Genomic DNA, 16,514 nt, shown 5'->3' with positions numbered 1-16,514 from the left:
TAAATATTTGTTGAAGGAAGAAGAAAGGCAAGGGCCGGCGTCATGGGGCTGCCCTGGCCCAGAAACCTCCACCCGGGTTCTGATCCCCCAGAGGCTGAGCCCCTTGTGACTGCTGTCTGCCCACCTGCTCACTCAGCCTGAACTCCATGAGGCCCAGACACCGTCCCAGACACATTCTGGGCACCTCCCTCATGGGAAAGGAAGCCCAGAACTGTATCCTGAGGGGACAGGATGCAAGGCACCTAGCTCTCCTCGCAAGGGGAAGACAGCAAGGCTGAGGCTTGGGGGAAGGCTGGTATCTTCTGCTGAAATAAGAGTAGTTGTTCAGTAAACATACCCACTTTCCATGACGTGCTGCTTGAGGTCTGGTGGCTGTTGCCAACACTCAGACGACTGGACAAGGAGGCTCCCATGTCTGAGAGGCGGGAAGAGGAGCGAGACGCCCGATGTCTGGCGCAGCCTGGCTTCCTGAGACTGCTTTGTTCACATCTCCCACCCTTCTGGCCCCTCGTGGCTCCCCACGGGTCTTCCCCGCCCACGGGAGAGGCAGCCCCTCAGCCCAGGATTCGTGGCTCTCCATGACCCAGCCCCGCCCAGATGGCCAACCTGCTTTCTTCCACCGCTCCTCCGGGAGGCCTCAGCCGCAGCAGGGTCTGGGAGCTGTGTCCCCACTGCCCTGTGACCAGTCCCCTCGCCGAGCTTTACTCGTGCTGTGCTGGCTGCCCCCAGTGCCCTCCACTGCTCCTCCTCCAGAAAGCCCTCCCTGACTACACCCACGCGTGAGACCTCTCCCTCACTGGGCCCCTCCGGGTCCCCTGGACTTGCCCACTTCTTGAGGATGCTTGGGAAATCGATATGGAACAACTCGATCCATGGGCGGAGCCCCTGCCTGTGGGAGACCCCGTGAGAATGGGAGAGAGCTGGGGTAGGCAGTACCTCCTGTACCCTCTGCACCTCCTGGCTCGATCCAGTGAGATAATGAACACGGATGTACCCTGTAACCTATAAAGCCCTGTTCTGCCTCAGCCCGGGGTCCTTTATCTGGTCTGGACTCTTGCACCGGGATCCCCATGGGCCTCCCTGCCTCCAGCTCACTCAGCCCCGCTAACCTCCCCACAGAGGTCTTGCTGAAACACAGATCTGGCCATTTCCCTTCTCCAGCATCCCCTCCTTGTAGGTTCTGGCCCAGTGAGCCTGTGCCCTGCTCTCAGACCCTCCTTGTGCTCTCCTACCTCCTTGCCTTTGCTCAGATCATTCCTACTGCCTGGAATGTCTCTCCCTCCCTTCCTCATTCTATTAGACCTTCTTCTCCCTTTGGAATTCCCTGACCCTTCCAGGAACCACTCTGGGTCCCCGGCTATGTGCCCTGCCTCATTTATTTGCACAGAAATGTCACCCTCTTAGAATGTCACCTCTGTCAGAGAAGCCTTCTCAGACTACCCCCGACTCAAACACCTCCTCTGGTCACATTCCGCTCTCCTCCCCAAGTTCTCCGGGCGCTGCTGTGGCCTTCAGGGTTGGCTTGGCACAGAGAAGTGCTAAGGTAAAGGTTTCTCCCGGGGGGTGGTGCTATGGAAGATAGTCTGTGTGCCAGGCCTGGCTCTCTCTACATGTCAGTTTATCAAGGCCAAGGCATAGTCCTTTAAAAAAGCCACTGTCTTTTTACCTATGTTAGGACCAAGGCCCAGAGATGCTAAGGGCCTCGCTCAAGGTCACACAGCAGTATGCGGCAGAGCTGGCCTGGGATCCCTGGTTGGGCTGATCTCACAGCTTTCCACCATATCGCCTGACTGTGACGAAGGTAAGGATAACAAATCTCCTTCCGAAACACGACTGTTGATAAACTGCCCTGGGGAGGCTGTTTGTCTGCTTTTGCTGTCCGGTTCTGCATCTCCCGCGAGCGTTTCCATCTGAGCCCCGGCAAGCAGCTGGCTGCAGCACCAGGGGCCGTGTCCCCAGCCGCCTCCCCGTCCCTCATCGGGTCTGCTGTTGTTCCCTTCCAGGCCACTGGGACCCCGGCTCCAGATCGAGGTTAGACCCAGTGCTTCTCTCTAAGACTCCTCAGAGCGCCAGGGCCCGCCCTGGGCCCGTGTCTGCCCCAAGCCGCCTCTCAACCCTGACATCCAGGCTGCAGATCAATAAATCTGTCTCCTGCTCTTCTCTCCCAACCATCTGTGTTCCCGGGTGGTCCCCGGGGAGTCTGCCAGGCTGGCTGCAAGCTCCCAGGTCGGGGAGAAGAAGTTATTTTGGGGCCATCTGTTTGAGAGGTGCCTCTGGCTGGGGTTCCACAGCTGAAGGAAGTTACCCAGGCAGTGGGGGGCTGCCTGGAGGGGACAGCAGTCAGGGAAAGAGAGCCACCTTTATCTTTAGGCTCGGGGCCAGGACACGCGAGCCCTCCCTCAAATCACGCAGACCCGTGAGATCCCAGGCGTAGCCACATCTTGGACATTTCCCTGGGGCAGATGGTGCCAGAGGGAGCGGGGAAGACAGTCTGAACCACACCCCCCCAACTTCTTTTAAAACACATACACACACCCTTAAAATTGGGTTGCCAGTGACAACCTGGCATATCATCTTTTTATATTATTCTTAGCCCCTCTGTTGCCTTAGCAACGGAACAATGCTTTTAAATATAGCAGTTAATTTTTTCAGCTCCAGCAACAAAGTTCTGGTGCTGTCCAGAAGGCCAATGGCTGTTTTCTCTCTCAGGGGCAAAGCCCTTCAAACTCATCTGGCCACATGTCAGCCCCAGAGTGCGAGCTGAGCTGGGTGTCCTGACACTGGTAGGGACCCTCTGTGTTCCCTGACCCGGCCGCGCTCCAGAGTCAAGGTGTTGAAGAAAGAATCTGGGTTCTGGAATCAGCGGACCTGGGTGTCTGTTCCTCCCTGACCCTGAAAGCCTAGCTGTTTCTCTCTGACACTCAGTTTCTTCTCCGGTTAATGGGGTGGCAGTTAATGGGGGTGGTGCTTCACAGATTTTGGTGGGGCTCGAAGTTGCTGAAGGAGGCGAAAGTGGCACGTGGGGAACACTCCAGAAATGCATCTGTGCTTCCTCCTTCCCTGTCTTCCGCCCCTCCCCCATCCTTCCCGACCTCTCTCCCCTTCTTCCTTGCCTCCCTCTCTCTTTTGCTCAACCTCTCTTTTTTTCTCAACCTCTCCTCCCCACTGCCTTGAATTATTGATGTGAAATTCCCAGCCAGTAACATCAGAGGGTTAAAATCCATAACCAGCCTTCCTCTGGCCTCCCCTCGGATCACCCTCCCTCCATGGGCTGGTGAGCTCACCAGAGTCATTAATCATACATCAGGGCTTGAGAACCCAGGCCCCTGTGGTCCCTCTGCTGAGCAGCCCCGGGCAGGAGGCAGCCCAAACAGGATGTCTTTTCGAAGGGCTGGGCTGGAGCAGAGCAGGCACCTCGAGTGGGAGCTTATCTGGGAAGTGGGGCGGGGGGGGGTTGCTGACAGCCTGTGAGGGGCTCCATCGGGAGCACTCCCTGGTGCTCCTCAACTCCTGCACGCTCCCTCCGCCCTCCTGCACCTCTCTCCAGACCCTCCTCTCCTGGCTGGCTCACCACCCACTCTGTGCATTCCAGAGCTCAGCATGGCAGGTCTTCAAGCAATAGACAGAAAGTTTCTAACTGCTCAGAAACAGCCAAAACATGGCACGGCTGCTCAGCAGGTAGTGAGCTCCCGGTCACTGGAGAGTTCAGTGAGAGGAGAACACAGTGGGGCAGGACGTCATGGAAAGGACTGTAGAGCCAGGTTACAAATGGGGTACTCTGGCTTCAACCTATGATTCTGGAATGGAAACAATGATATTAAAATCACCATATAATTTTGCGGAACCTTAGACACTGATTTGTATCCTCATTTACCAAAAAAAAAAAAAAAAAAAAAAAGAAAGCGAATTTGCCCAGAGTCATTAGTCTGTTAAAGAAGCTGACCCCGAATCCACAGTTCTGCCTTCCCTCCTTAATCTTCAGGTTTAGCTTTCCTGGCCGGCAGCAGTCAGGGGGATGGTTGTGGACCTGTAGAGTGGCAGCTGGGTGGGACACCCTGAGTCCAGGCTGGCTGCTGGGGGCCCTTCAGGAGTCCAGGCCGCTCCCTGGGAGCAGGCCGTCTCATTCAGGGCAGATACCACAAAAGGACCCAAGTGCCCTCAGAGCCATGGGAGCCCTGAGGAGGGAGTGATGCCCACGATGGGCCACAGACTCTTGCGGGCAGTTCACACCTTCCTCTGCTTCACCCTCTCCCAGCTCTGTGAACGTGGCACAACATCCAGTCTTGACAGGTGCTCCGCTGAACTTGTCAAGGTCACACGGCTCAGAAGTGGAGCGACCATGTGTGTCTGACAGGAGGGCACCACTGACATCCGTGGGAGGCGGCAGAGGGGAGGGACAGCCTGCTGTGCCAGCACAGCCACAGCCCTGTCTTGTCAATCTCCATCGCCTGAGGCCAGTTGGACACTGGTGAGCCAGGAGGTGGTGGCCACGGGGGACCCCCGCCTAGCAGAGCTGCTTGGTGCTTTCTGCCCCCAGAGAAGATGAGGGAAGGGTGCTGGCGAGGGGGGCAGAGAGACTGTCATGGTGAGCAGGGGATCAGCTCTAGCCTGTAAGACAGGAGACCTGGAGCAGCTCCGGACTCTGTTGCTGGTGCTCTGTGACCCCTGAGGCAGACCATCTTGGGGCCATGGTTCCCCGCGTTACTCAAGGATGGAACATTCATTGCCCTGCCTGCTTCGTGTGCTAATGTTACCTTGCCATCATTAGCATCAACCCGACCATCTACCTAAAACGTCAATCGGTGGCAGGTGCCCACCGTCCCCTTACCCTGCTGGATTTTTCTTTATAACATTACCTGCCCTGACATTCTATCATTCTCCTCTTCGCTTATCTGTGACCGCCTTTCTCTGCCATGAGACTGTAAACCCCATGACGGTGGGAACTGGAGTTCACTGAGGGCTGTGTCTTCAGCCCCTGAACAGCGCCCGGCCCATACGAGCACAGAGCACGTCGGTGAATAAATGAATGAAAAAACGAATGAATGAAGGAATTCACCCACATGACTAGTGTGGCGTGTCCTCGTGCTCCTGCAGCCCCGTCCCTGCCTCCTTCTGGCGGTTGTCACAAGGCACTGGGATTGCTTGTGTGCCATCTGTCTCCCCACACACTGTGAGATCCCTGAGGCTGAGCACGGAGCCTAGCCTGGAGAAGGTGCTCGATAAACATTTGTCAAAGCCACGAGTCAAAGCACTTGGCCACCCTGAGCCGCAGTTTCCCCACTTGTGTACCACGAGTGTGGTCACCCCAGAAGCTTTGTAAGCACCCTCCCGCTGTGACACTCTGGTATTTGTAACCTGTTGGCCGGCTTTTCTGCACCTGCTCCTTGATGTGTTTGCTGCCCGGTGCTTGTCCTGACCGTCCGGGGCTGCTCACTGGCCAGAGCCTGCCTTCCCCTTGAGCAATTAGAACCTCAGAATAGCCCCATTGTTTAGAATCAGGTGCCTGGACCCTGTATTTATCTCCAGCGTGCTGAGTGTGCCCGAGTCCCTGCCAGCCACATGCTGGGCATCATTGGGACCGCTCGGGCTTCTCAGCCCCGAGAGGCCATGTCTCTGGCTGCGGTGCAGAAGGCAGCCAGCGCCAGGGGGAACAGGAACCAGTAAGGAAAGGCATGGAAGGGAGCCAGTCTCCACTGAGGCCTGGGCACTTGACATGGATGCTTCATGTGTGTCCTCATGAAGGCCACACAAGATTGGTGTCATTAGTCCCATTTCACAGCCCAGGGGTTGGGGGCCGAAGGAGGCTACCCTTCACCCGGAATTGTCTCCAGTTCGTGGAATTTAGAAGGGACAGACCTGGGATCTGAACACAGGACTGTCAAACTTTGTCAGCTTCCCCTGGACGGCAGGTATGATGGTCAGCTGCCTTCAGCCCTTGAAGCTGTCACCTGTGACTCCCAGTGAGCAAGTGAAGGACGGAACTAGCCTTGTGGACGCTGTCATGGGTCTATGTTTGCAAATAACCAGGCCTGATTTCTGGCTTCTTGTCCCCTCCTCCCCACCCCCTGCCCGTTCTTCCAGAGCCATTAAATCTCACGTCCTCCCTGAGGGACCCGGCATAAGCCTGGAGAGCTACAGAGTAAGAGAGGCCAGGGAGTTGAACCAACCACGCCCTCAGAGCAGAGTGGGTACCCAAGGCCAGCCCAGACAGTGGCGGTGGGAGGAATCGAGCCCAGGCCTGCAGCAAAGTCTGGAGAAACAGAGTCCAGACAAGTAGCTGACATAGGACTATCAGGGGGGCATCCCGGCACTGCCACTGATCAGACAAGTGACCTTTGGCAAGCTGGCCTTCGGCTCCCTTATCTGTAAAATGGGAGTAGTGATCGTCACCGCCTGACATAGTTCTCTTTGGGGATTTGCTCAAGGGGAGTTCATGTACAATCCTCACCCAGCAAGAAGCACCTGCTTCATAAGCCACCATTGGCCACCATCATATCACGACCGTGCTGCACAGTCCCAGCACTGGGGACTTGGGAGCGGGGTGTGGGGCTACAGCTGGGCATTGGACCAGGACTGAGGAATAAGGCGAGTGCTGGGCCTTGGGGACAGAGCAGTGACACAGCTTCCAGAAACAGGCACAATATTAGAGCGGGCAAGTCTGAGCCATCAGGTGATGCTGACGATTATAAGATGGAGGGTTGGTCCGAGAACAAGTGGTAGGATTGAGCCTGCAAGGGGACCCAGCTGTTGGAAGAGGAGAGATGAGGGAGGAGAGAGCCAGACCCTCCCTGGGGGCTTAAGGTTAGCATCATTCTGAGTGATTAGGAAACATGAATTTACAATTTCACATGTTCAGCCTATTGAAGCAGAACCATGGAATGTCAGAGCTGTGTGACCTTGGAGATGATGTGGACTTCCCAGGGTCATCGCAGGGTAAGAACACGTCCCTGCTCATCACCGTGCCTCTCTTTCCCTTTTGGTCACATGAGAGCGGTACCTTAGATGGCTTTTAGGATCTTTCCAGCCCCTAACGTGACCCATTGGGGGTCTTCCTGGGGCTTGTTCAGCATCAGGAAAGGGGTAATGGACACTCTGAAGAGGCAGTGTGCAGGCGTGGATGCAACAGGAAGAGCCTGACCCCCCGTCTAATGCACGAAGAATGAGATGGAGGGAGGAGTGTTGGTCCAGCTGCTGTCCCTTTAGTCTCAAGCTAGGCTGTCTGTCTGAGGCACTAGAGTCACTTGCATACCTTGGGACTCAACTTGCCATAAGCTGGAAATCTTGCCGGGGCTCTTCCAGCTTCTGATGGAGATTGCTTCCTGACCTAGGCCTGCTAGCCCCTGACTGCCCCACTCCGCTCCAGGCACTGTCCCTCCGATGCACCTGTCCAACATCTGAGCCACAGAGGCCAGAAGCTCATCCATGCCCAGGGCTGGCAGGGGCTGGAATTGGCCTGGTTGCCTTGAACTGTGCATCTGGCGTTCCCACGGGTGGTGGCAGTTGAGGGGGCGGGGCCATGTGTCTGCTGAGCTCTAGCCTCCCTCAAACCCTGCTGTGTCAGTGACTGCATCCCTGGGTTTACTTCTGGGTTCTGCCTCTGTTTCCCTGCCGTAGACTCTAATTCTCTACGAGGGTCAGAGCTGCACATGAACTGTAGACCCTGAGACCCTGACTGGCTATTACAATTCCACCCAGACCCCACTTTGGGCTAGACTCTGCTTCCCATGACCGTCAGGCTGCTGGCCGGGTTCTTGTCCTAAACAAGGCAGACATCCAGGAAATGGCCCTGCCCTTCTCTTCGCTTTAGAGATTACCACCGCCAGCTGGGACACGGAAGCTGCCTGTGTCCCACCTGTGAATGGCCTGCTTGGCTCCATCACAAACTTCCTCCGCCTTCTGGATGCTCCCTTCTCCAGGCTTATTCCTGCCATTGGCCCTTGGTGCTGCAGTCCCAGCCTGCTGCTGGGGCACACATTCCCATGTGTGGGAATTCCCAGCACTGGCTGGGTAGTAGGATGCTTTGGGCAGCAAATAACAGAAACGTAACAAGTGGCCTAAGCAATGAGGATTTATTAGCTCCAGAAGCTTGGAGATAGAGGCAGTTCCAAACTGAGTAACCCAGCAGCCCAATAATGTCAAGGGTACAAGTCCTTTCCAACTTTCCCATGCTCTGCCAACCTCACCACCAAACTGCATCATCTCATCCAAGGTCATAGGACGGTTTCAGGGGCCATTTGCACACATGGTGGTAGATGGTGCAGAAGAGGAACATCTTCCCCAAAACCTCTCTCTCTCTCTCTCTCAGTCTCTCTCTTTTTTTTTTTTTTTCTTTAGCAAGGAACCCCTTTCCTAGAAATGCTGAGAAGGATTCCCTTAGCTGTAAAATGGGAGTAATAGGTCCCATTAGCAAGAACTGAATCACATGCCCAGGTCTGACCAGTCACTTGCAAATGGAATCAAACTACCTTTGCGGCCTTGGATTAATCATGGTTTACCCCCTGGGGCTGGGGAAGGTGGGACCCAATAAAAGCAGGTCTCCACCAACAGAGAAGAAACAAGGGAAGCTCCTGGGTAGCTCCCAGTATTTAACTTGAACTTTTCCTGTTTGGGTTTGGTGCCATTTTGACTTCTTCCTCTTTGTACCCATTAGGGCTCTTTGGTGTAAGCAACAGAAGCTGACTTTAGACAACATAAGCAAAAGGGATTAAGTTGGAAGGATAATGAGAAACTCCAAGAATGGATGGGAAAGCTGGATAACAAGACTCAGAAGGGACTCAGGGCTCCTCAGGGGAGCAAAAAAACCAAATTGGTGGCTGTCTTGCCAAGGCCACAGAGATGGAAGGTTCCAGGACCTAAAAGCGAGCATCCAAGTATCTAGCTCTGCTTCATGCCCTCCCCTGGGCTGCAAGGGAGCCTTGGTTTACTGTCCCCCAAGACCAGGACCCCCAAATGAAATCAGGGTGCTATTACAGAAGCGGGGAGAAGGGATGCCACAGCAAATGCCCACCACAGGAGCTCATGATGCCTGGCATGACGGTGTGGTACATGTCCCTCACATCAGGGCAAAAGATGCACATTCACAACTGCATGGGGACAGCTGCTCAGAGGAGGAGACACATGAGCCCTCTGTCAGGTCCCCACAAAGGTGGTCCCCCTCTGATATCACCCTGACAGGTAGATGATTCTGTCAAATCCTCCTAGAGGCTTCCTGAGCCACTTACCTGGGCAATGGCCCCACCTGGCTTTTCCCAGCTGCTCTAGAAATTCTATCCGTGTGTCTTCAATTCACCAATTACAGGAAACCGGTGATAGCCCCAGAACATTCCTGAGCCTTTCTTTAAGAGTGTGTGAATCAAGGGGCACCTGAGTGGCTCAGTTGGTTGAGTGTCTTACTCTTGATTTTGGCTCAGATCATGATCTCAGGGTTGTGGGATTGAACCTCTGCACTGGGCATGGAGCTTGCTTAAGATTGTCTCTCCATCTGCCCCTCTCCCCTGATCACATGCTTGCTCGCTCTCTTCTCTCCCTCTCTCTCTCTTCTCTCTCTCCGAGAAGACTGCATGAATTTAAAGGTCAATTCCCAGTCTTACCATCCCCTTGCCATGGCAGGTTTTGGAGTTGGCCAAGTGTATTGCTGCAAAGAGCACACCATTATTGAGCACCTACTGTGGGACAGGTCAGGCACTAAGCACTTAGCATGCATTTTCTCATTTAACCCTTATATGGCGGTCATTTTCCTTTTCTTACACATGAGGAAACTGAGGTTTGGAAAGAAGCAATGACTTTGCCATGGGCATAGCCAATAAGTAACACAGTGGAATTCAAATAGGATCCAGAGCTCCTGTCTCAGTCACTTCACTACAGTGTTCCACACCCCACTGCCAACAGGCTTCTTTTCTTCCTTCTTGGAATAGGAATGGGATGTGACCTTGGTTCACATGTGTGTCCTCTAGGCTTATTTACCCACCAGAGAGCCTCTTCACCTTAGACTTCAGCCTACCTGTCAGAGCCTTTGAATTGAGCCAGAACTGCCATCCTGGAGAGGTCAAGTCCTTTCTTACCTCACCCAGGGCCCTCCATGGAAGCACAATCATGAGTCCCACTTTCTTATCTTCACAATGAAGCCTTGTCTTTTCCCTCATAGTTGTGTCTCTAGAGGACATGGCTCTACCTTCTGTGGGTGCAGAGCATCCTTTAGGCTGCTCTTGCCCGTGCCTTCGACCTGGAAGAAGACCAGGGACTCTCCAGGTCCCCAGAGGGATGGGCCAATGGAGCAGTTTGCCAGCTGGGCGCCAAAAAGTCCCAGAGGCTCTGCCTCTTCAGGGGTGGTACCACTCAGCTTCTACCAGAACACCCCATCTTTCTCTGTTTCTTGTCCTGGCCTTCAACGTAAGTTGAAAATTCATGGGTCCATTGGAGACACTGATACTTTTTCCGCCAAGATTCCATGTGATTTTCCACGAATAAAAAACTCCTAAATCACCGTGGCCTCCAGGAGAATTGCCCCTACAGAACCATAGCTTAATGTTCTCTCTTGGGCATCATTGGAGGGCCGATAACCAGGAATAGCCATATATGCAGGAAACAGTTACGCATATCGGTAAAAAATAGAGAAAGTTGTCCATTGTTTTGCTCGACTCTCTTGAAACAAAGACCCTGGTGACCAAGCCCTCTCAGAAAGAGGAGAGTTTGACCTTCCTTGTTCCCTGGCATCTTCCTACTATTGACAATAGAACCCCTTTGATTTTACTCTTTGCCTTGGCTGCTAAGCTATTCAACTAGGCATCTCTCTTTATTTATTTGTTTGTTTGTTTTTTAAATTTATTTTTGAGAGAGAGACAGAGCACAAGCAGGGCAGGGGCAGAGAGAGAGGGAGACACGGAATCCAAAGCAGGCTCCAGGCTCGGAGCTGTCAGCCCAGAGCCTGACACGGGGCTCGAACCCATGAGCCATGAGATCATGCATAACCTGAGCCAAAGTCGGACGCTTAATTGACTGAGCCACCCGGGTGCCCCTAGGCATCTATCTTTTTAAAACATGTGTATTTCACCTTTATATAATACCTGTGCATTTCTTAAGAATTAGAAAGTAAAAACTAGTACAAGCAAGCAAAAAAAAAAAAAAAATCTTACTCATCGTGTTAATATTTTCATCTCTTTCTATTTTTCATGTTTTATGTTCCATCTAGGTACAGTTTCATGCAATTTCATTTGCGTGGGTTTTTTTTTTTCTATTTACATAGGTGAAGTCATCCAATCTATAAAACTTTGTAGCTTGCTTTTCTAAACTTCATATCACATTCTTAAAGGATGCATCATATTCCACCAAGTAGGTCAGAGGTCAGCAAACTTGTTCTGTAAAGGACCAGAGAGTAAATATTTTAGGGTTTTGAGCCACCCTGTTTTTGTCCCCAGTGTTCATTCTGCAGCTGTTGCACAAAGGCAGCCAGAGACATTGTGTATGTGAGTGGGTGTGGTTGTGTTCCAATAAAACTTTATTTACAAAAACAGGCTGCTGGTGGGATTTGGCCTGCAGGCTGTAGTTTGCAAGCTCCTAATATTGATGTGCTCTCATTTTCACAGACCTGTTAGCCATTTTCACGTGTTGGCACTTAGATTTGCTTCCAGTATTCAGCACTTCGGTATTATAAATGAGGCTGCATGGGATTTGCATAGAATTTTTTCCCTTAGACTACATTCCTGAAAACTGGGATGACTCTGCCCCGAAGTATGGATATTTGTGAGGCAGAGCTCTTGGTGGAAGCTGTGAAATTGCTTCCCAAAACACTCTGACGACTTCCACTACCCGCAGCGATGTGAAAGCGCCATTTCCCCAAACCCTGTGCGCATCGGGCATTGTCCTTGAAGACACGTACATCCAGTCCACCCTGCCCCTTTACATCCAGACTCTGCTTTCATCTGATGTTTGAGCCTTATGCTACACTTTTATTCTTTAATCTTCCTCGTGTCCTTTTTTTTTTTTTTTTTTTTTTTGAAGTGGGCAAGATGTAAGCAACCAGGGGTCAAGTCCAGGGGTGGGGGCACCAGGGAGGCACAAAGTCCTGAAGGTTCAGGGCGGGTGGCACTGACCAGTAGGGCTGACGGCCGTCCTTCTCTGCCGGATGAGGGACTTTGAGGAGCGGAACTTCCAGAGTCTGTGGGCCAGGTGGGAGTTGGATAAAGGAAATGTGGCGAGAAGAGAAAAGCCTGGATTTGCGGGTCAGATGATTCAGGCTTCCATCAGGCTCCATGTTTGTGAGTGGGGGCAGGTTCATTGCCTCTCTGAATTGCTCATCTGTAAGGGGGACAAGGCAGTCAACTGCACAGGATTGTCATGAGGATCCCGCGTGATCTTTAATAACGAAACTTCACATAGTGCCTGGCATGTAGGAAGGACTTCATGTGCCTTTGTTAAGTGGAATTGACTTGAATGTTAGGGTCCTAGGAGTGATGGGAAATAGATCATATGGATATCTTTTAAAATCAGAGAAAGAGTATGGCTGCAGTGCATACTGCATGGTGGGCCTTCAAAATGTAACGGATGGATGGAGGGATGGAGGGATGGAGGGATGGAACTTTGAAGCCGAACAGCTTCCGCTTTGTCACTTGTTAGTTACATGATCCTGGACAAAGTACCTCCCTTTCTAGGCCTCTGCTTCCTTCTCTGGAGGATGGGTTTAATAAATAAGGATATTTATGTAGTGCTCACAGATGAGGAGGCTGAGCTATGGGGTGGCTCGTTGCTTCAGGGTCTCACAACGGCTACCTGGGGAGACCAAGATGCCCGCCCACAGGCTATTGTGAAGGTGAAAGAGACAAGGAATGGGAAGTCTCTGACTCGGTAAATGTTTGTTCCTCTCCCTAAGCAGGTTGGGCTGCCAACCTCAGGGTCTTGGCTGAGGAAACAGGAGCACAGGGGTTTGCAGCCCCCGCAGGGACAGGGACTGCCTCAGAGGCAGCTGCACGCCGGCTGCGAGTTGCTTGCACTGGCACTTAGGAGGAACTCTCCAAAGGGGTTCTCTAGAGACCACCCTTCCCAGGGGGCTGCTTCCCAAGCAGCTGTCTCGCCTCCACAGGGCCCAGTCTGCGCTGGGGCCAAATGGAGAATATGCCTTTTCGCAGCAACATTTTGGCCTTGAGAGGGGCGCCCAAGCTGCTGTCACAAGGCGTGTCCCTAGCAGAGGCATCCAGAACCCACATGAGGGAGAGTGTGGTGGAAGGAACACCTGGCACAGGACAGTCCATAGGATGGGCTCCATCACACTGAGGGCTGCTGACCGCGCCGGGCTCATTATCACTGTCACTATGGACTGGGGCCAGGGACAGGAGGCTTTACCTCCTTCATATGACATTTAATCCTTTCAGGGGGGTGGGGTGTGAGTATCCCCATTTTATGGATAAGGAAACTGAAGCAGGTACATGGAGGTAAGCACACAACTGGTGAGTGAGTGACAGAATGACAGAATGACAAATGAGGACTTGAATTTAATTATCTGACTCAAGAGCCCATGTTCTTAATCACCAGTCATATTTACCATCCTTCATTGGACATGAAACCTCTTGGTTTTAAATTTTTTTTTTAACGTTTGTTTATTTTTGAGACAGAGAGCATGAACAGGGGAGGGGCAGAGAGAGAGGGAGACACAGAATCTGAAACAGGCTCCAGGCTCTGAGCTGTCAGCACAGAGCCCGACGCGGGGCTCGAACTCATAGACCGTGAGATCATGACCTGAGCTGAAGTCGGACGCTTAACCGACCGAGCCACCCAGGCGCCCCAAAACCTCTTGGTTTTAGAAGAGCCTTCAAGTCCTAGAATAACCGATCTCCTTCCTGCTGGATTTGGCTATGACCCAGGAACTGGGGGACTCTAGATTCCTTGAGGCCAGAGCTCCAGCTACTCTTTGGGCTTGCTCAGTCCATACTTGAATTGACTTCTTTCTGGGGAGTATGTCATCCATTCAATGATCCCACAGATGGTTATTGGGGATCTTGTGCATGCTAGGCCTTGTTCTAGGTACAGGGATGCATCGTGAATAAGAATTATAATTAACCCTTACTATGTAGCAGGTACTATTCTAGACGCTGCACATAGATTAGCCCATTTATTACTCACAACACCCCCATAGATACCTATTATCCTTTCTCTATAGATGATGAAATTGAAGCACAGAGAGATTAAGTAATTTGTCCAAGATTCCACAGCCAATAAGTGTCAGAGCCAAGATTTGAGCCCCGGCAGTCTGGGGTCAGCCTCAATATGTTTAACTGCCCCACACTGTTGTGGCTCTCATAGTTCCTGCCTTCGTAGAACTTACAGTCTTTCTTTTCTAATAGGCATGTTGAAATAGCACCAAAACAATTTAATTCCAGTTTGTTTATTGAGAAGTGAACTGGGCAGTGAGAATAATGATCCTGGATTTATAAAGTACTTGACATCACAGGGCCATTGGGAAGGAGTCATGGTCACAAACGGGTCCTTCTCCCACTTCCCACCATGGCCTTGACTGCTGTGTGCCCTTTGGCAAGTCTTGTCACCCCTCTGAGCCTCCATTTCCTTATTTACAAAATGTGTTGTCGATACCTAGTCTAGCTGCCTCTAAGCTCTTTTGTGGAGACTGAATGACGTGGCAGGTGTAAACAAAATTTCACAATAGAAAAAAAGAAAAGCACTGGGCAGGGATTTGTTATTGATCAAAGTGAAAATTTGGTGAGTTTGATGAATGAATGAATGAATGAATGAATGTTCCTAGCAGGCTTACAGCTTGGCTTGGGTAACAAATGGCTCTCTTGAGGAGATCTGTTGAAGTTCTTCAGGATCCCATCAGGGCTCTGTCCTTGGCCATGTTCCATGCTCCTGTCCCTTGAGTTATTTTGCATCTGATTTTGTGAGCTTCCAAGACTGTTTTAGCAAACACTTATTAACGTCTGTTGGGAGACAGGCCTTGTGCTAGACTCTGTGGGGAGACTGAGATGGATTTGGAATGGTCGCTGCCCTCAGGCACTCACAAGCTAGGAAGAGAAATGAAGATCCTGTTTACTACTACTAATACCATAAGCACCACAAACAACACTGACCAGCATTTATCAAGCATTTAGCTGATGCCAGATATTGTGTTGAGCTTTTATATACATTATTTCCTTTAATCATTACAACAGTTCCATGGATTACTAAAACTCCTGTCCCATTTTACATACAAAGAAACAGAGTCAGATAGTGACTTACCCAAGTTCACACAACTCTGAAGTTACAGAGCTGGACATGAACCTGAGAAGGAAGATGTGGATAAAAGTAATTCTATTATAAGGTAGAAACTACTATGTATCCTACTAGAGGGGGTAAGGAGAAGCCTTTTAGCACTCGGAAAGAGACAGGAAGCAGGATGATGGTGGTGGTGATGATGGTGTTGATGGTCCTCCTGCTGTTGATGGTAGTGATGATATTTATGAGGATGATGGTGATGGTGTTGCTGCTGCTGTTGACAGTACTGATGACGATATTTATGATGATGATGGTGATGGTCCTGCTGTTGATGGTAATGATGACAATATTTATGAGGATGATGGTAATAATGGCGATGGTCCTGCTGTTGACGTGTTGACGATAATGATGATGATATTTATGATGATGATGGTGATGGTGATGGTGATGGTGCTGCTATTGACAGTAACGATGACAATATTTATGATGATGATGGTGATAACGGCGATGGTCCTGCTGTTGACGGTAATGATGATGATATTTATGATGATGATGGTGATGATGGCGATGGTCCTGCAGTTGATGGTAACGATGACGATATTTACGATGATGATGGTGATAACGGCGATGGTCCTGCTGTTGACGGTAATGACGACGATATTTATGATGATGATGGTGATGATGGTGATGGTGCTGCTGTTGACGGTAATGATGATGATATTTATGATGATGATGGTGATGGTGATGGTGTTGCTGCTGCTGTTGACGGTAACGATGATGATATTTATGATGATGGTGGTGGTGGTGATGGGAGTATGGGGATGAGGATGATGGCAATGATGGTGACAGTCCTCCGGTGCCCAGTTGTTAAGCTTCTGCTTTATGCCAGGTCATTCCATCCTCATAACAACTTTGTGACATCAGGGTCATCATCTCTGTGTTAATCATGAGGACTCTGAGCTGGTGAAAGGCTGAGGGCCTGCACGTGAGCAGACATCTACTCTGGGCCGGACTCAAGCCTAAGCACGTCTCACTGCAGAGCCACCACTCATCCCTGTACTGGGGTCCCTAACCTGTGGGCCATGGGGCCAGCCATTGCAGAGACGCTTCATAAATACCTACTGAATGAATATTGACTGAGTGGATTCCCAGGGGGTCAATGCCTTAAGCCCAGAAGGCATAAATAACATGTCTTGGATGAGTATGTGTAACTGTTATTTAAATATAGGTGGTAGTGCTGTGATTACTAAAATACAAGTTAATTGTAAAGCATTACGTTCATTGTGCCTTTTGCATTATTCTTTATTTTCCCAATG

At 51.2% G+C, this 16,514-nt stretch overlaps 1 protein-coding gene across 2 annotated transcripts in view; it reads left to right on the top strand.

The window, feature by feature from the left end:
- HIVEP3 (HIVEP zinc finger 3) overlaps window positions 1-16,514 on the top strand; it is a 473,376-nt gene that overhangs the window by 290,428 nt on the left and 166,434 nt on the right. The gene's annotated exons all lie outside the window — the stretch shown is intronic.

This window comes from Acinonyx jubatus, chromosome C1, assembly GCF_027475565.1.
Source record: "Acinonyx jubatus isolate Ajub_Pintada_27869175 chromosome C1, VMU_Ajub_asm_v1.0, whole genome shotgun sequence".
Classification (NCBI taxonomy): domain Eukaryota; kingdom Metazoa; phylum Chordata; class Mammalia; order Carnivora; family Felidae; genus Acinonyx; species Acinonyx jubatus.
The sequence above is the reverse complement of the archived record's forward strand: the minus strand, read 5'-3'. Positions and strand labels throughout refer to the sequence as shown.